Source organism: Trichechus manatus, unplaced genomic scaffold (genome assembly GCF_000243295.1).
Source record: "Trichechus manatus latirostris isolate Lorelei unplaced genomic scaffold, TriManLat1.0 scaffold00046, whole genome shotgun sequence".
Lineage (NCBI taxonomy): Eukaryota > Metazoa > Chordata > Mammalia > Sirenia > Trichechidae > Trichechus > Trichechus manatus.
In genome coordinates, this window is record NW_004443982.1 from 7571917 (window position 1) to 7596943 (window position 25027).

Here is a 25027-nt window from a genome sequence, read left to right on the forward strand (position 1 = left end):
TTTGGATTTTTTCTCATTTCCTACCTACCACTCAGTAGAACCAGATGATAATTTTATATTCAAAGGAATTTGCATAATATAAATGTGCTATTAAATAAGCTTAACAGAAATGTATTGCTCTATTGTAAATTACTAATATAATCTCATTTCCATCTGGGAATTTCTTAAAGCATGGTTAAATTTTTAGTAACAGTAAGCTAATGACATATTAAAAATGAAACAGGAATCATTTACCCAAAGTATCAACAATATTTGAAACCCTGGTAGCATAGTGGTTAAGAGCTACGGCTACTAACCAAAAGGTCGGCAGTTCGAATCCACCAGGCGCTTCTTGGAACCCGTATGGGGCAGTTCTACTCTGTTCTATCAGGTCGCTATGAGTCAGAATCAACTCTACAGCAACGGGTTTAGTTTTTTTTTTTAATCAAAGATATTATTATCATATATTTTAAAAGGTCATCATTTATTTAAAATGTAATTATAGAATGACTCTAAACCACACAGAGGCTTACTTTTTAAAGTATACATTATATTATCCCACTGATATTTAACTGTATTTAAACAGTGGTTGTTGAATTTTTTAAAGAGCGGAAGTACTATATCATTATTGTGTGTTTGTCCTTTGAAAAATTTGGCCCATAGGGCATTAAACTTCTAAAATCAGAACAACGGTGCCCACATCAATGAATCTTAGGTCGGCTCTCTCCTCTTTTTCCCTAGATTCAGATCCTAGGGGTTAGGTGAACTTAAGATAAAAAACAATATGGCTTACTGGGGAAAAAAAAACACCTTGGAAATGGGGGAACAGTCACATATACTACTTAAACGGCACTTTTTCTTTTTGGTAAAGATCTCTCCAAGTTAGCATGATAAACAGAACACCATGGTGTGTATTAGCAGTTAACTACTGATTATCTAAGGAAATGAAGAGCATAAACAATGCAAGACAGAATAATTTTTTTTAAAAATCTGTTTCATTTAGCATTTACCTTCCTGCTGTGTGTGTGTGTGTGTGTGTGTGTGTGTGTGTTTAAGAGATGTTAAAATCATTTTACTTTGCAGGAGGGGCGCACTTCAGTCTGGTGGTGAGGGGTGCAGGAGTCTTGGAATGTGCTGTGACAGGAAAGAGCCACATTAAGTGAAATATTTACCACAGATAGTCCATAAAATGTACAATAGAGAGTAGAAGTGGTAATAATAATAATTGGTATTTATATAATACTATACAATTTATGGAGGAGCATTGGTGGTTCAGTGGTAGAATTCTCGCCTTGCATGTGGGAGACCTGGGTCAATGCCTGGCCAATATATCTCATGCATAGCCACTACCCATATGTAGCAGAGGCTTGTGTGTTGCCAGGATGCTGAACAGGTTTCAGCCGAGCTTCCAAGACTAAGACAGACTAGGAAGAAAGGCCTGGCAATCTACTTCTGAAACTTAGCCAGTGAAAATCCTATGGATCGCAGCAGTTCTATCCGCAACATCATGGGGATGGCACAGGACCAAGCAAAGTTTTGTTCTGGTGTGCTTGAGGTCACCATGAATCAGAGGTAGACTTGACAGCAGCTAATAACAACATACAATTTATAAAAGGGTTTTCACATACATTACGTATTCCCTAACTCAGGGAGGTAGGAAAGATATGTGTACTTATTATCCCTAGTTTACATATGGATGGATGGAGAGAGAGTGAACCAATAATATGATTTTATTTTTAATAGCTTACATAAACATTCAAATTTCAGTTTAAGGCAAAAATCAGTTGTACCCCTCCTAATTGCCACAGACAATTTTTCTCTATTTTGCTAATACAAGTGTTGCACATTATTTTTCTTGCATCCTATGTATGAAGCAGCCAGGTTTTACCTCTGTCAGGGACTTAGCACATGCACATATCTCCCAGTAGTCACCAATCTTGTAGAATTCAGACCATTCCGAGATTAATGTCTATTCTGGATGAATGTTTTGATAGTGGGGACACTTTGAAAGGAAGCTGCTATCTATTTAAATATAAATTTACTTACATTTATTTAACCATTCCTCCATTTATCAAATACCTGAGTAGATTGCTGGTGTGCCAAGTGCTATCTGAGCCATAAGAGTACAAGAATGAATTAGAAGTGGTACTGGCAAGCAAGAAGCTAAACAAAATTCTGAAACTCTAAAACCAATTACAAAGTACTTGTGAGAAGTTTGGATGATATGAATCTAGCTTCTCTTAAGACAAGATATTATGTTGTTGTTTGTGATTTTTAATCCTTCTCAACTAGTATACGGCAAAACAATTTTTGTGGATTGGAAAGACCCTAATTCAGTGAATCTCAAGCTTCAGTGGACTAAAACATCACCATGGGAACTTGTTTAAAATGAGATGTCTCAGCCCCACCCCCTAGAGATTCTGATTTAATTTCTTGAGTAGAGCCAGTGAATTTGAATTTTTAACAAGCTCCCTGCCCCTCTTCTCTACCAACCTTGGGCATTCAAACAAATGAGTTTCACACACTCAAATAGTTTTCAAAATGTTTTCCAGCAAAGTATTTAGTTGTGGACCTTGCACATGTAGTCATACACTTTCTTGGGAACCTGATTCATAGAAGAAATTGAGAATTAATCCAAATGCTTTGAGTTGTTACAATCTGGATGATCTCTGTGGATCCTTCTCTATTTCCTCTTATCACAATTAACTCTCCGTCTGTTTTCTTGAAGCACATTTATGTTGATTATAGAGATAAATGCTTTCTGCCCTGTGTTCTGATCTGGCCCTGTCCAGCTCTCTCACTTGACTGTGAGCTACGTGAGGGCAAGGGCTTTAGAGTGGATGATCCGTACCTCCCACCCCACCTTGCACATAAGAAGTTTGTAATAAATGCTCATTGTACTGAATTAAATGAACGGAATTTTTTTGATTTAGAAATTTGTGTGCTTTCCTATTCCAAGAACTGCTTGAAATTGCCTTAAAGTCACTTCTCTTCTACTGGGCAGCAAGAAGCAGAAAGCCCTAGGAAGGATTCTTTCCACTCTCCCAAGATGCATGTGGGAGTCCCTGAGTGATGCAAACGGTTAATGCATTTGGCTGCTAACCAAAAGGTTGTTTCACCCGGAAGAAAGGCCTGGCGATCTACTTCTGAAAAATCAGCCGTTGAAAACCTTATGAAACACTTCTATTCTACACACATGGGGCCACCATGAGTCAGGACCGACCCAAGGGCAGCTAATATAATCAAAGTGACACATGGGAAATGTTGTTTTAAAAAGCTGTTCCTCCAGGTCCTTGGGTGGTAAGAATGGTTTACACTCGATTACTAACCTAAAGGTTGATGGTTCAAATCCACCCAGCGGTGCCGTGGAAGAAAAGCTTAGTGATCTGCTTTTGAAAGATTACAGCCAAGAAAACCCTATGGAGCAGTTCTACTCTGTCACCATGAGTCAGAATCAACTTGATAACAATGGGTTTGGTTTTTTGCTTTGTCTCATATTCCAGGTCTCCCTTGAGGCCACCACAGCCACAAACTCTTTACTTTGTAAATGTCTTTGTGCTAAATTCACAAAGAATAGATAATTCAATAAACCCATATTTTCCTATTTTCTCATATAACACTCGGATTCAATAGAATATTTTCCCTGAAATGATGAACCCATTGAAAATTTTTCAGTGAGATTTCTGTGCAAGTCTTGTTTAATTAGTTATGAGCATTAAACACACACACCAAACCAAATCAAACCCATTGCTGTCAAGTCTTCCAACTCACAGCGATCCCCCCCAAAACAGTAACAAAATCTGAAAAAATGTCCATGTGCATCATTGCATTGTGCTACTCAAAAATACAGAAGAAAATTATTTAAATAAAAACATATGACAGTGAATGTGTCTTCTGGAAGTACTTCCTTGTGTTTTACATTATCACAGCTAAACATTAAGTCAGACCCTTAACTTGATTTTAATGTATTTAAGCAATAACCATCAAGGCACAGGGTACTTTCTGGGAATTAATGAGCAGCAAGAAGAGTTGATGGCCCAAAGTCGAAACAAGGACCATTAACCCCAGCTGGTTATTAATTCCCCAGGAAATGCCCAGCACTGAGATTGGTATTACTATTTATAAGCCCTTTATGTATGAAGAAAAGACTTGCATATATCCCCCCTACTGGGTCTTCATTTTGGAGAATGCTGTGAGAAGGCAGGGCACTGAATCATAACTGTTGTTGCTGCTTCAGGCCTTTTCTGCTAAATTAAAAGTAATTACCAAAATGAAGGCTTTGGTCTACCACCAAAGAAATATGTAAGAGCCACCACAGACTGCTCTCCTCTTCCTCATCCTCACCACCAACAAATTAAAGGCAAGCCATAATGGCAGCACCTTCCTGGAATGGTTTTTAATGAGGTATAACACACATGTAGTAAAGCACATGAATCTTAAGTGTACAGCTTGACATAATTCGTACATATGAACTCACCTGTATTACAACCCAAACCAAGGATTAGAACATTTCCAGTATTCCCAAAGCTTTCCTCATTCCTTCTCCCAGGCAGTACCCCAACAAAGCTAATCACAATTTTGAACTTGTTATGATTGAATTGTGTCCCCCCAAAATACATGTTGTAAATCCTAACCTCTATGCCTGTGGTTATAATCCCATTTGGGAATGGGTTGTCTTTGTTATGTTAATGAGACAGGATTAGTGTGGGGTGTGTTTTAAGTCAATCTCTTTTGAGATATAAAAGAGATTAAACAAGCAATCGAGAGAAGCAGCGAAGCAGCTATAGGGGAGGAGAGATGCCAAGCCATGTGAAGATCACCCAGGAGCAGAAGCTCAAAGAGACAAGGGCCTTTCCCCCAGAGCCCACAGAGAAAGAAAGCCTTCCCCTGGAGCTGGCACCCTGAGTTGGACTTCTAGCCTCCTAAACTGTGAGAAAATAAATTTCTGTTTGTTAAAGCCATACGTTTGTGGTATTTCTGTTATAGCAACACTAGATAACTAAGGCAGGCCTCCAGCCCATAGATTATAGCTTTGCCTTTTCCTAAATTTCATATAAAAAGAAACATACTGTGTGTATTCTTTTGTGTCTCATTTTTTTCACTCCACATTATGTCGGTGACATTCATCCAAGTTGCATCTGTGTTTCATTGCTGCTTCTGGGTAACTTTTAAATGCAATAAAATTAAAAAAAATAATAAACACTAACCCAGAAAACTTGGCTTCATTTTCTGACCTAGAAGAAGTTTTCATGCCTCAGAGCCTGAATGTCTAGATTCTGTTTGTCCTGAGAAGGTAAACACTTATTAACGGGTCCTGATACACTGAAGGCCAGCTAGCATTGTGTGTTTAGGACATGATAAATTGCACCTGCAGTAAGGCAGCTACTTTATAAGGTTGTTATGGGAGCAGGCTAATCAGAATTGTGTATAAATAAACATTCATAAAAACGTAGTTGATGCATCTTCCCTAACCCATTCTCCTCTGTCCCATCATGAAAGAAATTATTATCAAGTACCTATTATGTACTTCATTCTTTATCTTTTTTCTTCCTCACAACACTCTATAAATGTAGGTATTGTTTTCTCCAGTTTATAGATGGGGAAGCTATAGAATGTTAGTTAGCTAATTTGACCAAGGTCACAATACTAAGTGGCAAGGTCAGGACTCATAATTTGTCTGACTCCCAAACTCAAGCCCTTTCATCCCACCCACAACCAGATGAGGATAGCCAGAGGTAGTCAGTGACTGGGGAAAAAAGAAAGACACAAGTAGGATTTAAACTCAAACTCCAGCAATCAGCCCTATGCTCATGGGGCATACCTGAGCCTTTAGCCCCTGGATTATTTAAGCGAGTTTTTAGTGAAATGCTGCTTTATTGTGCACTTGCCCATGAGTGGTATGTCTAACCTCTTGAGCAGCCTTTCAATACTCCTGTAATGTTACCATCTAACATTTATTGAGACCTTACTATGCACCAGGCACCATTCTAAAGTATTATATGTATTATCTCATTTAATCCTTGCAAATGCCCTATGAGAAAGTAATAGTAATAACCAGATTTTATAGATGAGGAAATCGAGGCACAAAGGAATTAAGTAACTTGTTTGATGAGCTGGAAAGAAGGAGGTCTGAATCTGAATTTGAATCTTCAGATTCAAATCCTGATTCAAATCCCAGGTCATTGGGATCCATGGCCTGTTCTTATAAGTAACATGCTAGAGCTTGTCTAGTGTGCCCTCTGTAAGCAAATTTGTCATTGTCCTGTATTTTGGCTCATCCATTCAACTCAAATGCAAATTCCCATTCCACATTATTATTTTCAAATCAGGGATAGATTACCCAATAAGCAAGGTAAGCACGTGCTTAGGGCATCAACAAAACAGGGACACCAGTTGTCCAAAGCAAAGACTGATAGATATCAACCAGATAGGACACAAGGAAAAGCGATCACACAGCAGTGATTCAAGAAAGACTCAATTCATTATCCTTATTATGTATGGAAGTAGATATTGTTTCGCATCTTAATGGTGATGAAATCATTGAAGAATTTGTAAGAGCAAAGAATAGAAAAAATGTTTTTATTTATAACATGTTAGAGATAAAAGATGTATCTAAAAATAAAATATAGTAATTTGTTGTAATATTTGTTTTCTGATCATTAGATTTTCTTTTATGACTTCTTTTCATTTGTTCATTTATAATTATAGCATGTATTACTAAACAAGCATCAAAATTGAAGTATGAGCCATTTAAAGCAAAATTGGTGCAAGTCAATTTTTCATTGTGGGAGATCAACAGAATTTTACATTGATGGTTGAAACAACTAAGTTCACTGATTCTTTTTCTTTGTTGTAGAATATGTGGAATATTTTTTGTAGAAAATGTGGTATATAATAAAAATCTTAGTACCCCACATCCACTAAAAATTTTATAATTCAATTCATTTCATTGTGCTAAAATGGCACATGCTACTTCTGCGTTCAGTTGCTAATATTATGTTGTTTTTGTTGTTGTTGTTAGGTGCCATTGAGTCAGTTCTGACTCATAGCAACCCCATGTACAACAGAATGAAACACTGACAGGTCCTGCTCCATCCTCACAATCGTTGCTATAATTGAGCCCATTTGTAAGAATGGCTTGGAGGAGGCATCTGACCTCCTCTAACTTCACAAGGGGGGAAGAATCATTATCAGCATCAACAGCCCAAGGGTAATTCCTATGAGGCAGAGGTCAGACATGCCTCCATCCTCCAACTGTTTTACCAATGCTGACACCAACTGTCCCTCCCATGGCACTCTCTACTTCTCCACTGGTTTCCATAATTCCTTGCAATGACTACCCAGAACTCACAGATAATACTCATGATTATGGGGTTTATTAGAAGTAACAGGTTGCAATTCAGGTTCAGGAACGCTCAGAATACAGTTCTTTCATCAAGATAGCCTCTTCTCAGATGTATCTGCAGGCATGTCTCTCTCTGGCTCCTCGGCCTCTCAGCCCCTCGGCCAGGCCTCTGCCCTGCTCAGGCAAGTGTTACAAGGCCCTTTTAGCTCTGCCAATAAGTGCCCAGAGGCACCCCACTCTGCCAGTAAACCTCATACCCGAAGGTGTTCAGTTTTCTCCTTCCGTGGGCTTGAAAGCTCCACCACAGCCGTTTCATGCACCGCTGTCTCTAGTTGTCTTCCATGTTACAGCTCCTCTCTCCGTCTCCTGAATCTGGAAGGTTCTCAGCACAGGGATCCCGGGTCCAAAGGACTCACTCCACTATTGGCTCTTTTTTCTTGGTAATGTTGCGATCCTCCCTTCCCACCTCTGGGATAGCTCATTTTAAGCCTAGCAGAATGGCAAAAATGACCAATCCACTCATTAGGTTTCCATACATCTTATTTGCATGGCCACATCCCAACAAGGATGCCACGCACCTTATTTATGTTACTAGCCAGCTAGCCAATTCCCTTGGTGGATCACAAGCACCTTATTGCACAGTCCCACCGAATCATTTTGTGGGAGTTACAAGGCCATATAGAAGTGATCCATCGCAGCGACCCATTGTTGCAGCCACTGTGTCAATCCATCTTCTTGAGGATCTTCCTCTTTTTTGCTGACCCTCTACTTTACTAAGCATGATGTCCTTCTCTGGAGACTGGTTCTTCCTAATAACAGGTCCAAATTACATAAGACAAAATCTCACCATCCTCACTTCTAAGGAGCATTCTGGCTGTACTTCTTCTAAAACAGATTTGTTCATTCTTCTGGCAGTCCATGGTATATTCAATACTCTTCTCAACACCATAACTCAAATACATCAATTCTGTCTTCCTTATTCATTGTCCAGCTTTCACATGCATATGAGGCAATTGAAAATACCGTGGCTTGGGGCAGGTGCACCTTAGTCCTCAAAGTGTCATCTTTGCTTTTTAAAACTTTAAAGAGGTCTTTTGCAGCAGATTTGCCCAATGCAATACGGTGTTTGATTTCTTGACTGTTGCTTCCATGGGCATTGACAGTAGATCCAAGTAAAATGAAATCATTGACAACTTCAATCTTTTCTCCACTTATCATGATGTTGCTTATTGGTCCAGTTGTGACGATTTTCATTTTCTTTATGTTGAGGTGTAATCTTTACTGAAGGCTGTAGTCTTTGATTTTCATCAATAAGTGCTTCAAGTCCTCTTCACTTTCAGTGAGCAAGGTTGTGTTATCTGCATATCACAGGTTGTTAATGAGTCTTCCTCCAATCCTGATGCCCTGTTCTTCTTCATATAATCCAGTTTCTTGGATTACTTGCTCAGCAAACAGATTGAATAAATATGGTGAAAGGATACAACCCTGATGCACACCTTTCCTGATTTTAAACCATGCAGTATCCCCTTGTTCTGTTTGAACGACTGCCTCTTGGTCTACGTACAGGTTCCTCATAAACACAATTGAGTGTTCTGGAATTTCCATTCTTTGCAATGTTATCCATAATTTGTGATGATCCACACAGTTAAATGCCTTTGCATAGTCAATAAAACACAAGTAAACATCTTTCTGGTAGTCTCTGATTTCAGCCAAGATCCATCTGACATCAGCAATGATATCTCTCTTTCCACATCCTCTTCTAAATCTGGCTTGAATTTCTGACAGTTTCCTGTCGATGTACTGCTGTAACAACTTTTGAATTATCTTCAGCATGATTTCACTTGTGTGTGATATTAATGATATTGTTCGATAATTTCTGCATTCTATTGGATCATCTTTCTTTGGATTGAGCACAAATATGGATCTCTTCCGTTTGGTTGCTCAGGTAGCTGTCTTCCAAATTTCTTGGCATAGATAAGTGAGTACTCCCAGCGCTGCCTCTGTTTGTTGAAACTTCTCAACTGATATTGCATCAATTCCTGGAGGCTTGTTTTCTGCCAATGCCTTCAGTGCAACTTGGACTTCTTTCTTCAGTACCATCAGTTCTTGATCATATGCTAGCTACTGAAATGGGAGAACGTTGACCAATTCTTTTTGGCACAGTGACTCTGTGTATTCCTTCCATCTTCTTTCGATGCTTCCCATGTCTTTCAATATTTTGCCCATAGAATCCTTCGAAATTGCAACTTGAGGCTTGAATTTTTCCTTCAGTTCTTTCAGCTTAAGAAATGCCTAATGTGTTGTTCCCTTTTGGTTTCCTAACTCTAGGTCTTTGCATATTTCATTATAATTTTTACTTTGTCTTCTCCAGCTATCCTTTGAAATCTTTCTTTCATGTCTTTTTAGTGACCTTTTGCTTTCTTCATGTATGATGTCCTTGATGTAATTCCACAATTTGTCTGGTCTTTGATCATTAGCATTCAGTGTGTCAAATCTATTCTTGAGATGGTCTCTAAATTCAGGTGGGGTATACTCAGGTTTGTACTTTGGCTCTCGTGGACTTGTTTTAATTTTCTTTAGCTTCAACTTGAACTTGCATACGAGCATTTGATGGTCTGTTCCACAGTCAGCCCTTGGCCTCATTCTGACTGATGATCCATTGTCTCTTTCCACAGATGTAGCCGATTTGATTCCTGTGTATTCCAACTTGTGCCATCCACATGTATAGTCACCATTTATGTTGTTGAAAAAAGGTATTTCCAATGAATAGGTCATTGGTAATGCAAAATTCTACCATGCAATCTCCAGCCTCGTTTCTATTACCAAGGCCCTATCTTCCAAACACTGATCCTTCTTCTTTGTTTCCAACTTTTGCATTCTAATCCCCAGTAATTATCAATGCATCTTGATTGCATGTTTGATCAATTTCAGACTGCAGAAGTTGGTAAAAATCTTCAATTTCTTTATGTTTCACATTAGTGCTTGGTGTGTAAATTTGAATAATAGTTGTGTTAACTGGTCCTTCTTTTAGGTGTATGGATATTATCCTATCACTGACAGTGTTGTACTTCAGGATAGATCTGGAAATAATATTTTTGACAATAAATGTTACACCATTCCTCTTCAATTTGTCATTCCTGCCATAGTAGACCATATGATTGTCCAATTCAAAATGGCTAATACCAGTTCATTTCAGCTCACTAATGCCTAGGATATCTATCTTCAAGGGTTCCATTTCATTTTTGACAACTTCCAATTTTCCTAAATTCATACTCTGTACATTCCATGTTCTGATTATTAATGGATATTTGCAACTTTTTATTCTCATTTTGAGTCATACTACATCAGCAAATTAAGGTCCTAAAATCTTTACTCCATTTACATCATTATGGTCAATGCCATTTCGAGGAGGCAGCTTTTCCGTAGTCATATTTTGAGCGCCTTCTAACCTGAGGGGCTCATCTTCTGGCACTATATCAGATCACGTTCCACTGCTATTTATAAGTTTTTCTCTGGCCAATTTTTTTTTTTAACAAGTAGATGGTCATGTCCTTCTACCTAGTCCATCTTAGTCTGGAAGCTCCACTGAAACCTGTCCACCCTGGGTGACCCTGCTGGTATTTGAAATACCAGTGGTATAGCTTTCAGCATCACAGCAACATGCAAACAAGCACAGTACAACAAACTGACAGATGAGTGGTGGCTAATATTGTAGTCACATTTAAAAAGAAGTTAATCATAGATAGCTAAGACACATACACGTATACATATTTATACATATATATATTTAACTCATGTATCCTGTTTGAATGTGTGAGTAAGCAGAGGAGGAGGCACCACAGATTATCAGTGCTTTGGGCCCTCACATGCCTTAATCTAGCCCTGTTTCAAACTTATTCTGGGTTATGTGTTTATTGCCGTTGCTGTTGTTTGTTAGCTGTCATCACGTGGGCTCCCAACTCATGGTGACCTCATGTGCAAAGGAACGAAACGATCTTTCGCCATCCCCATGACTGGTTGCAGATCTGACTGTTGTGATCCATGGGGTTTTCATTGACTGAATTTAGGAAGTAGATTGACAGGCCTTTCTTTCTAGTCCATCTTAGTCTGGAAGCTCCAGGCAAGCCTCCACTGACAGATGGGTGGTGACTGTGTATAAGGTGTATTGGCTGGGCATCAAACCTGGGTCTCCCATATGGAAGGTGAGAATTCTGCCACTGAGTCACCATTGCCCTGCTCTGTTTAGCATGTGCTGAGTAAATAGCAGCTGGCTCATGTATCAACATGTTCATTGTATACGCCAATAGCTTTTCATCTGGGGGCATGGAACACAGGATGGATAACAGATAACAGTGATGTCATTTTCCGAATGAAAGCTTAGGAAATATTCTCCACGTAAAATTTTATTTTAAAATAATTTTTAATATAGAAAAATTGAAGGCCATTAATGATTAATTTAAATTATTGAAGGTCATTATAATGATTAAAATAAATTTGTTGGTTATTGTTCTGATTATCCATTGCTGTTAACAAATCACCCAAAATTTAGTGGTGTGAAACAACAATGATTTCATTATGCTCATAGATTCTGCGGATCAGGAATTCAGGTAAGGAATGGTGGGGCTGGCTTATCTCTCTTCCACAACGTCTGAGACCTCAGCTGAGAAGACTCGGATGGGTGTGACTTGAATGGCTAAGGACTGGAATCATCTGGAAGCTTCCTCACTCAAGTGTCTGGCATTTGGGCTGGGATGACTTGAAGACTGGGATCAGCTGGAACTAATGACTGGAGCACCTATGTGTGGCCCCTCCATGTGACCCGAGCTTCCTCACAGCATGGTGTCTCAGAGTAGTCTGACATCTCATATGGTAGCTCAGGGCTGCAAGAGACAATTTTCTAGCAAACAAAGTAGAAGTGGAATCACCTATTTGACCTAGCCCTGGAAGTCACACAGCATCACTTCTGCTGTACTCTCTTGGTTAAAACAGTCACAAGCCTGCCAAGACTCAAAGGGAGGGGACACAGACCCACTTCCCAATGGGAGTGTCAAAGATTTTGCAGCTATGTTTTAAAACCACTAGAGTTATGCATTCGTTAATGACCTTTACTAAACTGTATAAAATCAGCACTGTCCCAGAAGGCCAGGACCATGTTGGCTTCAATAGAGCAATAATGGAGCTTGAATCTGTTGAGTTGGGTCTGTTAACTATAATATTCTGGTGCCCAACTAATTTTACTTTGTGCCTATTGGACATGTTGGATCTCTAGGAATTCCCCAAATTAAACTCTCCCCATTAACGTTGGTGAGTTGCCTTTTCTTTTTTCCCCATTAAAACAAGGGGATCTCTTGACGACAGCTTCCCCTACCCTGCTTCCTCATTCCTTCCTGGGAAACAACATAACGTGAGGTTTTCTACCCACTTCTTCCCTGTCAAAGCAGAAAGGGAACACTTCCTGTTTCCTGTGTGAAACCTTACCTTACCTTACCCTATAAATTTCTTACTGGCTAGGAAGCTGTGATCCAGCTGAGGAGGTAAGTGGGGAGATATTTCCTGGGGCATTAGACAATCGATAGCAAGGTTGATAAACTTGCAGTAAATGTGGCTCCAGTGATCTAGTAAACAGTCGCACAGAGTATTTGCATTTGCTATCTAGCAAATTCATCATTTTGTAACCATCAGTCTTTACATATGTTTAGTTGTTCTAATATAGTATCATAGAGGTCCAGAATGTCAGAGGGCTCTTGGAGTTCATATGTTAGTTCAATTCACGCATTTTAAAGGTGAGGACACTGAGGCTAGGGAGATGAGGGGCCTTAGCCAAGGTCGAATGGCTAGATATAGAATACAAAACAGAACTCAGGTCTCTTTATTGCCAATCCAGGTTCTTTTCACCATATCACCTGTGTCCTTACCACCCACTCATATACCTGTGCAGTGCTCCTTCTCACCTACATAAAACAGCCTTACCCACAGAGGCACCTGGGAGCACAAGGGCTTTCCACATTGTCCCCTTCAATGGATTGATGGCAGGACTTTTGTTAGAAAATGGATTGTAAGAGCTGGATGGGCTTTTGATTTTAGGTGGTACTTTTCTGAGATTTTGACAGAGCATGTGGGGCCTTTTGGCATGGAGGCACATTTAGGACTGGAGATTACCTTTTGCTTGGGAGATGTCTTTAGGGGCTAAGAAGTACCAGAACAAGGTTCAGAGGACAGGAAGAAGAGACTGTACAGCTTTGGGTTTGCTTGGGGCTTAAAAATAAAAAGTAACGATATAGCAACCTCACATATTCCAAATTTTTCCAAGGCAGTCTTGATTTCAATGATTTGGGCCAATTATTTAGTCATGTGTCAGATGACAGATCTAAGCAAACTAGAAATACGGCACCTATGAAAAATATACAGCTAACATCATACTTAATGCTGAAAGACTGAACACTTTCCCTTAAGATCAGAAACAAGGACATCTGCTCTCACCACTTTGAGTCAACATTGTTTTAGAATTTCTAGCCAGTGAAATAAGGCAATGAAAAGAAACAAAAGGCATAAAAAAATGGAAAGGAAAACTAAAATTGTTATTATTTACAGATGATACAATTGTTTACATAGAAAACACTAAGGACTCTACCAAAAAAAAAAGCACCCCAAAAAAACTAGTAGAATAAATGACTTTAGCAAGGTTGCATGATACAAGGTCAATATACAAAAATAATTGTAAAAATAACTGTACTTCTCTACACTAACAATAAACAATTGGAAAATGAAATTTAAAAATAATACCACTTCAATCACCTTTGTTGTTGTTGTTGTTACGTGCCATCCAGTAGGTTCTGACTCATAGTGACGCTATATACAACAGAACAAAACACTGCCTGGTCCTTCGCCAGCCTCACAATCATTGTTATGCTTGAGCCCATTGTTGCAGCCGCTCTGTCAATCACCTTAGATAACATTATATACCTAGGAATAAGTCTAAGTCTATGAATGCTTACGGCACCTCTCAATTTAGTATGACATGAATTTAAACAAAATTATTAATAAAACAACTGCTCCAACCCAGTGGTTTTCTATCTACCCCAGGCTTCCAATTTGTTCTTTTGCTGTCTATCTAATGTCTTCGGTTGTCCACCTAGCTGGCATCTTTCTTGTACAAAGTAGAATGAAATTTATTCAGTCATAATAGAGTTTATTTTATTGAACATTTTAAAACTGTATGTTTCATTTAAAATAATTATTTTTAAATTGTGTGTTTTAACATTTGAGGAAATAGTTTATTGAATTCTCAAATAGCAAAAATACAAGACACTATATAAACGGTTATTTCTACTAATTTTGATGGCTAATTTACTCAAGTGAAGTACAGAAGAATAGATAAATGATATTAAAATGAATTTTATATGTCAAAATAAATATGAAAGTAAGTGAAATAATATATTAGGAAGTTGAGCTGAAAGTAGGGAAGCTGTAGGAGATTAGAAATAAGTCAATGTTGTCATGGAAGGATGAGATCATGGTAGGTGATAGTCAGATCTGCTTTTCAAAAGCTTGGACAGGCATGGCATAGCATGAAGTGTACCCTACCAAAGTCCAGCAAAATATATCTTATAGAGACTTACCTAATGCAAAACTGGAATCACTTATAGGAAAGTGTCAGTCTCCTAATTTTTGTATAGATACAGCAAAGATCTAGTCCGGTTTAGGATCATTTTAGATCATGATTTCAGAAAATCGAGAAAGATTTAATAAAGCCAATCAGGCAGAAAGTGGGGAGGTATGCACAGAGTGGATTCATGAGTTAAATTTTTGGCTTCTTTTAGTCTTGAATTTAGAACTCACAACCCCCTGCCCTCCAGACTTACAGGTACAAAGGAGCCTAAAACAAAATCTGTACATCTGTAGTAAGTAAGGACTTTTCCACCTTCAGGAGCTCCCACTATAAGAATCACGCAGCCCCTATAGGTTTGACCTGATTATAGCTGTCTTAGGCTGAGTTCTCTAGAGAAGCAAAACCAGTAAAGTGTATAAATATATATATAGAGAGAGATTTATATTAAGGAAACAACTCACACGATTGTAGAGGCTAGAATGTCCCAAGTCCGTGGATCAGGGTAGAGGCCGCTCCCAAGGCACGCAGCTGCAGAAGCTGGCAAGCCCAGGATCGGCAGGTCAGAGAGCAGGGCTCCCGCTCACAGGCTGTGTAGATTGACGAATCCCGGGTTCGGCAGATAAGCTGACAGCTCAGTCTCAAGAACTGGAGATGAGACAACAGGAGGCAGCTGCAGGATCCAGAGAGGGCAAAAAGCCAGAACGTCTGCTTATATTCAGATACTGGCCACACCCCCAAGGAGACTCCCTTTCATCTGATTGGCTACTCGCAGTCTATTCAATCATAGGAGTGATTACATTAAAACACTGAGAATCATGGCCCAGCCAAGTTGACACACAATCCCAACCATCACAATAGCAATGCATTCTAGCCAAGATTTCCTTTGAAAGACACTCAGAAATTTCTGAGGAAACAGATATTAAAAGTTTATTTAAATCATTGGTGCTTGTACTCTGATTATGTAAGAGAATATCCTTGTTTTTGGAAATACATCCTGAAGTATTTAGGAGTAATGGTGCATGATATTATCAACTTACTCTAAAATGGTTCAGAATTTTAAGAATGTTCAGAAATGATTCAGAAGACAGAGAGAGAGAAAAAGGGAGAGGGAGAGGGAGAGAGAGGATTGTAAAGTAAATGGGGCAAAATGTAAACTCTTAGTGAATCTGGGTAAGTGCATATGTGAGATCCTTAATTTTGAAGTTATATCAAAATAAAACATTTTCAAAAAATGTCTTTCTAAATCATGCAACTTTCTGGGTCACTGATTTAAGCTACCTATAGAATTCCCTTTTTAGTTGTTTTTAAATCTGAATTGGGACTCTACATATGACGTTTCAGGTGATTTTTCTTTTACAGAACCACAACCTATTATGTCTTCATGCAGAACCCGTTTGCCTTAGTTATCTAGTGCTGCTATAATAGAAATACCCTAAGTGGATGGCTTTAACAAACAAGTTTATTCTCTTACAGTCTAGGAAACTGGAAGTCCAAATTCAGGGTGCCAGCTCCAGGGGAAGTCTTCCTCTGTTGGCTCTGGAGGAAGGTCCTTGTCATCAATCTTCCCCTGGTCTAGGATCTTCTCAGTGCAGGGACCCTAAATCCAAAGGACATGCTTCGCTTCTGGTTCTTCATTCTTGGTAGCACAAGGTTCCCCGTGTCTTTCTGCTTGCTTCTGTCTTTTACATCTCAAAAAAGAATGACTCAAGATACTACCTAATCTTGTAGATTGACTTCTGCCTCATTAACATGACTGCCTCTTATCCTGCCTCATTAACTTTATAGAAGAAGGATTTACAACACAAAGGAAAATCACATCAGATGACAAAATGGTGGACAACCACACAACTAGGAATCATGGCCTAGCCAAGTTGACACAAATTTTAGGAGGACGCAATTCAGTCCATAACAGTAGTATAGTCACTGAAGTACCAAGCAAAGTTGATCTCTTCAGTTAGGCAAAGTGTAACAAATATTTTATCAGAGATAATTTTGGAGTTGCTTGTTGATATAGCCAAATGACCCCAGGAAAACTGATTGCTTCCTTAAATTCCAGTTTGGAAAGAATGGACGGAGAAGAGCAATCATGTTTATATAAGTGTTGTTAGAGGATGAATCTTTCATTTTATGAATATTTGAAAAGTGAGAATGCAGAAGGAAGGGCTAAGAAGGGATCACATAAAGGTTGGAAGATGTGACCATAAAAAAAGAATAACAATAAAATCATCATTGCTGGAGCCAGCCCTGAGTCTTAGGCTCCAGATTGGAAAGTGGAAACTGTTTTTCCCCCATTGGTGTGGTAAATGAAGGAAATTGCCCTCAGAATAATTCTCAGTGCATAAAAATGGCAAAATACAGAGTGAAAGGAAGAAATATATCTAATCCTGATGAGAGAATGAGCCTAGGACTGGTATAATGTCTTAAAAAAAAAAGGAGAGGAAAATTTCTCATTGTTTGAATTGGAATCTTAAATTCACTGCATATTAATTTCTTTCTCTTTGATGAGGTGTGTTTATTTTTATTGATACATTCTTTAAAAGAGACGATCATTCATCAAATCAGAGTTTCACTGAATAAAAAGGAACACAGGAATAGTCAGCAGTATAGGATAATGATTATGTTTCTCACTGGAAGCTGCATGGCCTTCTATGATCTAGCCTCAAAAATCATGTATCAATAAATAGACAATAGATAAGTGGTAACTTTGGTGAAGGATAAGACAGTACACAATACTGGGGAAGCCAGCACAACTTCTACAAGGAAAGGTCATGGAAGCTCCATAGACAAATCCAAACTCCCTGAGGGACTGAATTGCTGGGCAGAAGGCTGTGGGGACCAGGGTCTCAGGGAACTTCTAGCTCAATTGGCATAACACCATTTATAAAGACAACGTTCTACATTCTACCTTGGTGAGTAGCGTCTGGGGTCTTAAAAGCCTGTGAGCAGCCATCTAAGATACTCCACTGGTCTCACCCCTTCGGGAGCAAGGGAGAATGAAGAGAACAGGATACAAGGAAAAGATTAGTCCAAAGGACTAATGGACCACAGCTACCAAGGCCTCCACCAGACTGAGTCCAGTACAGCTAGATGGTGCCCGGCTACCACCACTGACTGCTCTGAGTTGGATCACCACAGAGGGTTCTGGACAGAGCTGGAGAAGGATGTAAAACAAAATTCTAACCCACAAAAAAAGACCAGATTCACTGGCCTGACAGAGACTGGAGAAACCCCGAGAGTATGGCCCCCAGACACCCTTTTAGCTCAGTGGTGAAGTCACTCCCGCGGTTCACCATTCAGCCAGGGATTGGACAACCCCATAAAACAAAACGGGACCAATGAGGCACAGCAGTCCAGCGACAAGGATTAGAAGGCAGAAGGGTACAGGAAAGCTGGTGATAGGGAACCCAAGGTTGAAAACGGACAGTGTTTACATGTCGTGGAGTTGTTAACCATTGTCATAGGGCAATATGTGTACTAACTGCTCAATGAGAAACTATTTTGTTCTGTAAACCTTCATCTAAAGTGAGAATAGCAGCACAACTGGAAGAATGTAATCGATGTCACTGAATTGTACATGTAGAAATGTTTGAAATGGTGTATCTTTGGCTATGTATATTTTCACCAAAAAAAAAAAAAGGTCCTCCAAGGTCAAGAAGGGAGAGTGTTGACATGTCGTGGGGCAGTTAACCAATGTCATAAAACAATATGCATACTGACTATTTAATGAGAAACTATTTGTTCTGTAAACCTTCACCTAAAGTACAATAAAAAAAATTTTTTCAAAGAAGAATTATTTTACATTGTCTATAGCCTACAATTGTAGCTCTCATGGAATCAGCATTCAATTACACTGGAAGGATGAGCTATAGACAATACATAGCTTGCCACTGAAGCACAAATTTTCCCTGCAATTCTTACCATTCCTCCTTGCTCCTTAAACCCAAAAAGATTTATATTTTATTTTTATTGAGCACCTAATAGATGTAAAAGGCATTTGGGGAGACAGACATGTGAATAAAAATGACTCACAAACCACCAGAGCAGACATATATAAATAATTTCAATAAGGCAAATTGTTAAAGAATATAATAAGGGGAGAAGAGATTCATTGAGTTGTGTATTGGCCCCAAGTTGTTTACTTCTTCATAGCAAGTTTAGGCATGTTAGGTCCGTCAGAGCCAAGTTCAAATTTGTACACATCCTATTGTTTTAAAAATAGAACAAATGAACATTTTTTTAGCTACTTAAAAGAAAATCATGTATCATATTTCTGCACTGTATTGGTTGAAGCAGTCTGAAGGAAATTCATATTCAAAGGTAGAGGAAGTAGAATCCACCTTCAAAGAGAGGACTGTCAATGAATTTGTGACCATTTTTTACAAGTGCCACACTGAATGGTTGATACTTGTGCCTCAGCACTTCCTTTGAGACTGCTGTGTCTGCAGTTACCACCCACCCTTTCAGATTTGCACAATAGCGAGTTCTTCGTCATTTCCCATGAACGTTCCTCAGTCAGCCATTGTATTAGGGTCCCATTGCTGCTGTAACAAATTACCACAAACTCAGTTGCTTAAAACAACACACTCTCTCTCTATATATATATATAGATCATAGTTCTGGAGGTCAGAAGTCCAAAATGGGTTTTACAGGGCTAAAATCAAAGCATCGGCACAGCTGTGCTCCTTCTGGAAGCTCCAGGGGGAATCTGTTCCTTTGCATTTTCCATTTTCTACAGGCCACCTGTATTCCTTGGTTCATGAACCCTTCTTCCATCTTACAAGTCAGCACTGTAGCATCTTTAAATTTCTCCCTCTGATCTCTGCTTCTGTTGTCATATCTCCTTTCTGACTCTAACCCTCCTACATCCCTCTTTTAAGAACCTTTATGATTACATTAGGGCCACCTGGATAATCTCCCCACCTCAAGATTCTCAATTTATCACATCTGCAAAACGCTTTTGCCATGTAAAGTGACATATTCCCAGGTTCTGAGGATTAGGACATGGACATCTTTATTGTTAGTTGCTGTGGAGTTGCCGCCGACTCATGGTGACCTTATGTATAACAACAAAATGTTGCCAAGTCCTGTGTCATCTTCATAATCATTGATATGTTTGAATCCATTGTTGTGGCTATGGTGTCAATCCATCTCATTGAGGGTTTCCCTCATTTTTACTGACCCTCTACTTTACCAAACATAATAAACTTTTCCAGTGATTGGTCTTTTCTGATGACATGTTCAAAATAAGTGAGCCAAAGTCTCACCATCCTCACTTCTAAGGAGCATTCTGGTTGTATTTCTTCTAAGACTGATTTGTTCATTCTTTTGGCAGTCCACAGTATATTCAATATTCTTTACAAACACCACAATTCGAATGCATCGATTCTTTTTCTGTCTTCCTTTTTCACTGCCCAGTTTTCCATGCATATGAGGCAATTGAAAAGACCATGGCTTTGGTTTGGCATACTTTAGTCAGCAGTGACATCTTTGCTTTTTAAAACTTTAAAGAGGTCTTTCGCAGCAGATTTGCCCAATGCGATACGGCGTTTTTGATTTCTTGACTGTTGCTTCCATGGGCATTGACTGCAGATCCAAGTAAAATGAAATCCTTGACAACTTCAATCTTTTCTCCATTTATCATGATGTTGCTTATTGGTCCAGTTGTGAGGATTTGTGTTTTTTTCATGTTCAGGCATAATTTATACTGAAGGTTTTTTACCTTCTTCAGTAAATGCTTTAAGTTGTCTTCATTTTAGGAAAACAAGGTTGTATCATCTGCATATTGCAAGTTGTTAATGAGTCTTTCTTTAGTCTTGATGCTGTGTTTTCCTTATATGGTCCAAGGATATCTTTGGGGGGTATTATTCTGCCCATCACAGCCATGTTTCAGGAAGCCCATGGATTGCTTGCCTCTAGAACCCTGGGTTACCATGTCCTGCTTTGTAATGTGAGTCTTATGATTTGTCGGCCAAAGAGAAACTCAAAGAAACCAGATGCAATATCTTTTTCTTTTAGCTTCTGAAATTTTTACTAAAACTTGGATGTTACCATCCATCCCATGATCATCAGCTTAATCTTGGCTTTATTTTTTTTTTTCTTTATTGTACTTTAGATGAAGGTTTACAGAGCTAGCTTCTCATTAAAAAGTTAGTACACGTATTGTTTTATGATATTGGTTAACAACCCCACGACCTGTCAACACTCTCCCTTCTTGGCCTTGAGTTCCCTATTACCAGCTTTTCTGTCCCCTCCTGCCTTCTAGTTCTTCCCTCTGGGCTGGTGTGCCCCTTTAGTCTCGTTTTGTTTATGGGTCTATCTAACCTTTGGCTGAAGGGTGAATCTCAGGAGTGACTTCACCACTGAGCTAAAAGGGTGTCTGGGGGCCATACTCTCAGGGTTTTTCCAGTCTCTGGCAGACCAGTAAGTCTGGTCTTTTTTTGTGAGTTTGAATTTTGTTCTGCATTTTTCTCCCGCTCTGTCCAGGGCCCTCTATTTGTGATCCCTGCCAGAGCAGTCAGTGCTAGTTGGGCACCATCTAGTTGTACTGGACTCAGTCTGGTTGAGGCCACAGTAGTTGTGGTCCATTAGTCCTTTGGACTAATCTTTCCCTTGTATCTTTAGTTTTCTTCATTCTCTTTTGCTCCCAAAGGGGTGAGACTAGTGGAGTGTCTCAGATGACTGCTCACAGGCTTTTAAGACCCCAGACACTACTCACCAAAGTAGAATGTAGAACATTTTCTTTACAAACTATATTATGCCAATTGAGCTAGATGTTCCCTGAGACCATGGTCCCCACAGCCTTCTGCCCAGCAATTCAGTCCCTCAGGGAGTTTGGATTTGTCTATGGAGCTTCCATGACCTTGCCTTGTAGAAGTTGTGCTGGCTTCCCCAGTATTGTGTACTGTCTTATCCTTCACCAAAGTTACCGCTTGTCTATTGTCTATTTAGTGTTTTTCCATCCTCACCCCTCCCTTCCCTCTAACCATCAAAGATTGTTTCTTTTTGTGTGTAAACCTTTTCATGAATTTTTATAGTAGTGGTCTCATACAATATTTGTCCTTTTGTGATTGACTTATTTCACTCAGCATAATGCCCTCCAGATTCATCCATTTTGTGAGATGCTTCACAGATTCATCGTTGTTCTTTATCATTGCATAGGATTCCATTGTGTGTATATACCACAGTTTGTTTATCCATTCATCTGTTGATGGGCATCTAGGTTGTTTCCATCGTTTTGCTATTGTGAACAATGCTGCAATGAACATGGGTGTGCATATGTCTATTTGTGTGACAGCTCTTATTTCCCTAGGATATATTCCTAGGAGTGGGATTGCTGGGTCATGTGGTATTTTTATTTGTAGCTTTCTAAGGACACGCCATATCCTTTTTCAGAATGGTTGTACCATTTTGTATTCCCACTAGCAGTGCATAAGAGTTCCAACCTCTCCAACATTTGTTATTTTCTGTTAATCTTGCCTTTAGAGTAGCTTGGTACGTATTCTAGTTGCCAGGCTTGTGAAGTTTTCCTGATCTGATTTTCTAATTCTTCCAGCAAAATTCTATGACAATTATCATTTCCAGGCCTCAGTCCAATGCCTGTCACAGAGTATATTTTCAAATAATCTGTGTTGAATGAATTGAATATCTATATTACTGATGAAAATATCGAGTATAAATTCTCTTTATCAGGAAGTACCTTTATGCTGCAAATAAGAATCCATAACATGTTTTTTGAGGGATTGGTTGCTTTCTGAGAACAATCATTTGGTTAGTGAAGTTGCTAGATGGTGTTTGTTAATGCTGGCAAATATTAAAATAAAAGATTACAGATAACTGGCAGCAATCTGACACTGGCCTCCTGAAGTAAGGCTTTTTACACTTGCTTCTGTATCACAAATGATAAAACTTGCCACATATAAAAGGATTTTTCCCAATAGTGTGTTTGTAAAGGACAAAAAAATGTAAATATCTCACCTAATTACAGGATAGCTCCAATGTTTCACTCACTTGGGCAGGTGTGGGTGAAGTAAATGCCCCTATTCTGGTATTGTCTATATCTGCATTTTCTTTCTACCAACTGACCATGGTAGCCCATTCCTGTTCCAGCCTGTGCTAAGCCCCATCACAGTACTCACTTTCTCATATAGGACTGATAGGTGAATTGCAGAGAATTTTGTTCTCTATTTGCCAGTACTCAGAGTTAAGAATTCATATCACAATGTCTACACCTATGATATTTCTGTAGCTGTTTCTACTTGCAAATACATACAAAAATGGAAACTTGAGGAGTGTGGCTCTACATTAATTTTCCCTTTGGAAAATTTATGCCCATTCTCTGCCTACACAGAAGGATTTTATAGATCAACCTCACATTTAGCAGAAACATACAAATAACTTTTAGGCTAAGTTTTTCTGATAAATGACTCTCTCAAAACTAAGAATCCTCATAATTTATGCACATGCCCCATGCCAAAGCCACCATCTTATGTTGGTCTATGAATGGCTTTAAAAGCTACTTTTCCTTGAACACTGGATTTTCAACTGGTTAGGTAATTGGCCATGCCCAATGGGGTTCCACAATGCTGAAGCAAAATTGGGGAGTTTTTCACTGGAAACTTCAAGATATGCAAAAATGAAAGTTGTTAACAGAGAGTCAAGAACCTGCAAAACAGTTAAAGTCCAAGAAACTAAAGAAAATCCAAGTAGTGTCCTCAATGTCAGAACTAGAAGCACGTATGAGTACAAAGCCAGGAACCTAAGACTCAGAGAGATGGGAAGAAACAAAAATAGGTGGAAAATAGAAAAGGGAGAGTATTCTGGAGCAAAAACTATCTATCATCCATAGTTTGCTACTGTATGCAGTCAAATGCCATAATGGGGTAAGGTTCGGGATGTTGTTCAGTGTTCAGGTTACTCCCCATTTGCCCTTCTAGACCCATTCTCTAGCCTTTTCCACCCTGATTTGAACCCCTTGAGATTGCATCACTCAGGTTTCCTTGCTATCTGGTTTCCAGGTGAGTTTGGCCAATGGGAGGCACCAGGAAGACACCTGGGAGCAGGAGGGGAGAGAGATCAGAGTATTTATTTGTCCTGACTCCCATACTGTCAAGTTGCAGATTGACAGTGACTGAGCTCTTCTACTGAAGAACTTGGCTCCTGTCTAGTGGCTCTTTTCAAAAATTTCAGGTATCACTGGATTCCTACAATTTCTGCCTCTCACTTGCCCCTTCAGGCCTGAGGATAACAGCAGCTTCCCATCTGCCTTAGTTATCTAGCGCTGCTATAACAGAAATACAACAAGTGGATGGCTTTAACAAACACAAATTTATTTTCTTACAGTTTGGAAGCCTACAAGTTCAAATTCAGGATGCCGGCTCTAGGGGAAGGTTTTCTCTCTGTTAGCTCTGGAGGAAGGTCCTTGTCTCTTCTGAGCTTCTGCTCCCGGGAAATCTTCATGTGGCTTGGCATCTCTCTTCCCCCATCTCTGCTTCTCACTTGCTTGTTTAATCTTTTTTATATCTCAAAAGAGATGGACTCAAGACACACCTTACACTAATCCTGCCTCATTAACATAACAAAAACATCCCATTCCCAGATGGGATTATAACCACAGGCATAGAGGCTAGGATTTACAACACATATCCTATTTTAGAGGGACACAATTCAATCTATAACACCATCCTTACTAGTTCTAAGATGCTTCACCATCTGTGGCTGGTTCTCATTTCTTTGCCTTTGTTGGTATTGGTTGCCATCTAGTCACCTTTGACTCATGTAGACCTCATGTACAACAGAACAAAATGTTGCCTTATCCTGCACCATCTTCAAGATTATTGGTACGCTCAAGTCCTTTGTTGCGGCCACTGTGTATTTTGAGTACCTTCCAACCTGGGGGTTCATCTTCCAGCACTAAATCAGACAATATTCTGTTATGAACCATAAGGTTTTCATTGCCTAATTTTTGGAAGTATATCACCAGGACTTTCTCTCCCCCCGCCCCATTTATATGTCATTTTTAAAATTTCTTTCTTCAGCATTTTGTAATTTTTAGCATGCAGATCTTGTACATGTTTTTTATACTTTATTTTATTTTT